We start from the raw sequence: 6,000 nt of genomic DNA on the forward strand, positions 1-6,000 counted from the left end.
GAGAGCTCAAGTTTGAAGGGACAGGGTGCCAACCCTCAAGTGGCACCCAATGAGGGATGAAGCTATTGACGTGGAATTGTCGGAGTTTGGAAAAATCCCTGATAGTTCACAACATACAAGAGATCAATAGATCTCATTCCCTCGAGGTGCTGTTTCTTTTCAAAACCAAAAACATTTCGTTTGTGACTGAATAGTGCAACAAGTTGGGGTTTTAAAACGTGATATGTGTGGAGCCTCAGGGTTTGTCAGGGGGACTGGTTCTGGCATAGAAAGATGAGGCGAAGGTGTAAGTGATAAGGTATGAAGACTTTTATATTCACTGGAGATTGCATGATCAAAGTAACCAAAAAATATGGGACCTGATGGGGGTTCACCTACATGGCAAAGATGGCAGCGTTCTTTACAATACAGAATTATCCTAAACCAAATAGACTCGGCCGGGGAATATTATTTGGTACTGGGTGATTTCAATGCTATATCTTCATCAGAGGAAAAGGAGGGTGGAAGACCGAAGTCAACAACGTCCATGCAAGGATTCAACAATTTTATTAATGCAGGAGGTATGGTAGACCTGGGCTTTAAGGGAGACCATTTCACATGGAGCAATAGGCAGTTCGGAGGGATGTTGGTTAGAGAACAACTAGACAGATGCTTAACCTCAATCCGATGGTTGGAGGACTATTCAAGAGTTGGGATTATGCACCTACTTGACCAAAGTTCAGATCATAGACCTATCTTACTAAACTCTGATGTAATACAAAGGAAGGCAAGGAGACGGATGAAATTTCAAGAAAGATTGTGCGAAAATGAAGAAGTAGTGCAAATTGTGAAGGAGTTATGGAAGGAAGAAGCAACGGGCTCTTCATTGTACCAACTGTTCACAAAGTTAAAGAGATGTCGACACCGAATAGTTAACTGGCAGCAACTAGGCGGAGCTAACTCTTTGAACCAGATGAAGAATTTATAAAGGAGAATTGATGCTGAAAAGGGCAAACATGACCAGAAGGATGGAACATTGATCAGAATTTTAGAAGAGGAATTGACTGAAGCGTACCTCAGCGAGGAAAGATATTGGAAAGAAAAATCAAGGGTACAGTGGCTAAAATGGGGGGGTCAAAATACCATATTTTTTCATTCAAAAATAAAAATCAGAAATAGGACAACAAAATTCAGAAATTGGAAGCTGAAAACGGAGTAATAAGATTTGAGGCAGCGGGTATCAGTCAAATAGCCCAAAATTACTTTGAAGAGCTATTTACAATAATTGTCCCACCCAATCCAACAGAGATAATCTCAACGATGAGAAGAAAGGTTACAGCTAGAAATAACTGGTTCCTTACTAGACTAGTCTCAAAAAAGGAAATTAAAAGATTAGTTTTCTCTATTAACCCGTTTTCAGCTCTGGGGGATGGTGGTAATACGACAAAATTTTACCAATTTTTCTGGCACACCATCAAAGAGGATGTTCTAAGGGCAGTTCGTAGCTTCTTTGGGGGAGAAAAAATACTCAAAGCTTTTAACCACACTCATATTTGCCTCATGCCAAAGATTAATAATGCAACTACTATAGATCAGGTGAGACCTATAAGCTTGAGTATAGTTTTTTATGAGATTATTTCAAAAGTGCTTATTCATAGAATACAATCCATCATGAATAAAGTTGTTAGTGAAAATCAATGTGCGTTTATCAAAGAGAGGTTAATAAGTGATAATGTACTTATAGCACATGAGTTTATGCATTTTCAGAAGAATAAGAGATTTGGGGATTGGGACATGGCTTTGAAATTGGACATGAATAAGGCATACGACTAGGTAGAGTGGAGTTTTTTTATGGAGAATTATGCAATAGCTTGGATTTTGTGATCGGTGGATTAATTGGCTCAAAGAGTGTGTGTCTACTATTTCATATTCTATTAGTGTGGATAGTCAACCTAGAGGTTTTTTTCAACCTACTAGAGGGCTCAGACAAGGAGACCATCTTTTTCCATACCTATTTATTGTTTGTGTGGAGGGATTATCCCATCTGCTCCACAGAGGAGAACAGAATAATATACTAACTGGCCTTAAATTAAATAGTAACTGCCCTACTATTAGTCATTTATTCTTTGCTGATGACTCTATCATATTCAGTAAAGCTAATCCTCAGTCATGCCAGAGTATTATGCAGATATTACAGTTATATGGACTCATTAGTCGTCAAGAGACTAACCTGAGCAAATCGACTGTGTTTTCAGCCAAAATACACCACAGCATAATAGAGACAAGTTTGTGAATATTCTTCAGGTCCCCAGCGTTGGTGCCCAAGACAAATATCTGGGTCTGCCGACTACTGTCCAGAAATAAAAAAATCAACATTCAAATTTGTTAAGAAAAAAGTTAGCAAAAAATTGCAGCAATGGAAGAGAACTTTGCTATCACTTAGTGGTCGAGAAATTTTAATTAAATCAATTGGCTCAACAATCCCAATTTATAAATTTGGGTGTTTCAAACTTTCTGAGACTTTTGTGGATGAAATTCAGAGTTTGTTGACACTCTTTTGGTGGGGACAAAAGCAGGGGGAGAGGAAGATGCAATGGATAAAGTGTCCCACTTTATGCCGACCAAAAGGACACGGGGGATTGGGGTTCAAGGACCTCAAAGCTTTTAATTTGGCTATGCTTGGCAAACAAGGATGGCGTTTAATCACCAGACTTCAATCAATGGTTATAAACGTGTTTAAGAATAAGTACTTCGGACACACTTTCTTCCTAAAAGCTGACACAGGACACAATCCATTATGGACTTGGAGGAGTTTACTAGAAGGTCGAAAAATTTTAGAAAAAGGTGTTATATAGCAAGTTGAAAGATAGTCTATGATCAAAATTTGGGAAGATCATTGGGTTAAAAATCATGGGCTGCAATCACATAAGCAAAACCAACAAATTAACCCCAATTTGATTTGGGTAGCTCAACTCATCACAGAATCTGAAAATTGAACACTTAACTAATTAATAACAATTTTTAGCCAAAAATTACACATGCCATCATACAAACTCAGATTTATTCAAGGAAAAACAAGATCAAATAGAGTAAGGAGAAAAATGGACTTACACTGTAAAATCTGGTCAGCACTCTGGGACCTCAAGTGCCCAGCAAAGATAAAGGTTCTGCTATGGAAAGTTTTGCACGAAGGCCTCCCTGTTCGGAAAAAATTAAATGCAAGGATTCCAGACATAATCAGCACATGCCCACGGTGTAACCAACAAGAAGAAACAGTCAACTATTGTTTACTCACCTATATTCACTCAAGACAGGTTTAGAGCCTAGCTTAAATCCCAGCAACTAACCCAAATGAGGAAGACGACAATGTCCTGTTTCGCAAATGGTGGAAGATGATACTTGATAGAACAAACGGCGATAGCCACTGAAGAAAACGAAGAAGCTCGGTAGCGTGCTTAACCTGGAGCATATGGACTAGCCGCAACAAATGAATTTTTGAAGGCAAGGTATTGACACGAGCAGAGATTTGGAAGGTAGCTGAATATTCAATTGATGAATTCTTGCAAAAGGTTCCTGTGCCCTAAGTTCTCGCTCACTTCTCGCTCTTTCCTATTTGAGTTTCAATTTGTAATTTGGAAATGCCATCCCTCTTTTGTCTTTGACCGTCCGATTTTGGACATTTGTGTTTCTTTCCTTTTTGTTTGAATGAAATGCATCTATTGCCTTGGAAAAAAAAGTAAAGACAAAAGATATTCATATTTCAATAATGTTCTATATTTAAGTTTATTAGCAACTAAGTCTAACTAAATTATTTACATACACACGCACATTTTTTTTTTTTGCGCTTTTGTTGTTTTTTCTTCTCTTCTTCATACGTCGCTACTGTTATTGCTTTTTCTTATTCTTCTCTTTTTTTTATCTTTCTCTCTCGTTAACGTCATCACCACCTCCTCTTTTTCCTCGTCCTTTCTTTTTCATTTGAATTTATTCTCCTATTTCTTTTTTCTCCTCCTATATCATCATCATCATCATCATCATCATCATCATCATCATCATCATCATCATCATCATCATCATCATCATCATCATCATCATCATCATCGTTATTGTGCTTTTTTCTTATATGTAAATTACCGTATTTCTTTTCCTTCTTCATTCTCTTTCAAATTTTTGCACATGTAAGATTTCAATCTAATAAATGTGCATTCAAGTCTAATTGAGAAGCAATGTTCTTAAAATAAGTAAGATCAACAGGAAAAGAGAAACAAGAATAAGAAGCAAAAAATACAGCATTAAAAAAAATTTCTATGTTTTTGAGCAATATTTCGGTGTCAAAATTAAGAAATTTCAATATTTTTTTGTTTCTGACGAGAATTCAATCTAATAAGTATGAACCTACATTCATTCAATTAAATAAGATTCTAATATAATACAAACATGTTCATTCAAGTAATTTTGATGTTATCTTGTGATCTTTTAGTATGTAATTTACTTTTTACATGCATTCAATTAAATAATATTGTAATACATATTCATTCAAGTCTAATATGAGAAGTAATACTCCTAAAAGAAGTAAGAATAATAATTCAAAATTCCTCCTCCTCCTCCTCCTCCTCTTCGTTATCTACTTATCTTGATCATCATGATTACTTAGCAAGATTAGAACATCAAATTAGAATATTCTTTCTCATTATCTTTTGTTAGTAAGTAAAAAAAAAAAAGCTCTCATTGAAGCATAAGAAGTATAAGAAGACATTTTTGTGTTTATAGTAAAATTTTGGTATCAAAATTAAGAAGTTTTTGTTTTCTTTGTAGCAACATTTCAGTATCAAAATTAAAAAATGTTAGTGCCAAAATTAATAAATTTTGGTATTTTTTATTTTTGAAAAAAATTCAATCCAATAAATATGAACATGCATCTATTCAATTAAATAAGATTGTAAAATAGTACAAATATGTTCATTAATGTAATTTCGGTACTATCTTATGATCTTTTAGTATGCAATTTATTTTTTAGATTCATTCAATTAAATAAGATTGTAATATATGTTTATCCAAGTCTAATATGAGAAGCAATATTTCTAATAAAGAAAATAAGAATAACAATTTAAAACTACTCCTCCTCCTCTTTCTCATCATCATCATCATCATCATCATCATCATCATCATCATCATCATCATCATCATCATCATCATCATCATCATCATCATCATCATCATCATCATCATCATCATCATCATCATCATCATCATCATCATCATCATCATCATCATCATCATCATAAGCTAACAAACAAAAAATAAAAAATACAGCATTAAAGAAGTTGTGTTTTTGAAGTTAAATTTCAGTATCAAAATTAAGAAGTTTTGGTGTTATTGTTAAGAAATTTCGGCATTATTTTCTAATAAATTTTACATAATTCAAAACTCATCATCCTCCTCTTTTTCGTTAGAGAAAGTATGAGAAGCCAATAAATTTAGTATTTTTTTTTTTGAAATAAAAAGCTCAACACAATAAGGTGGAGCATCAATGTCTCAACAGAAAAGTACTAAACAGATAAAATAAACTAATTCCTAATCATCTTCGACAAAAGCCATCAACAACCCAAAAGATCAAATATCACTCCACTCTTTGTAACTCTTAATCCACCTGTTAACTACTCTTGCAATACCTGATTCTTGATTCCTGAAAATTCTGTCATTTCTTTTCAACCAAGTGCTCCAAATGATAACAATGAAATCAAACTCACCAATATTCTATTAATTTGACTGCACGATTGACCCCCTGAACCACGTAAACTTACGGTCATTCAATTCTATATCCACCAGTTTGATAATGTTGTTAACACACTAGCGCCTTTTCTTTCTTCCAACTGCACAACCTCATTGAAAACACTCATGTAGCAAAGAGGAACCTGACATATTTTCGATAAAAAAAACTCAACTCTTTCTACACAGCAAGCTTCTCTTCCCTTGTATGTGCACCATACACCAAGCAAACAGCACAAAAATTATTGTTTG

This window comes from Arachis ipaensis, chromosome B3, assembly GCF_059453495.1.
Source record: "Arachis ipaensis isolate K30076 ecotype BB chromosome B3, ASM5945349v1, whole genome shotgun sequence".
NCBI lineage: Eukaryota > Viridiplantae > Streptophyta > Magnoliopsida > Fabales > Fabaceae > Arachis > Arachis ipaensis.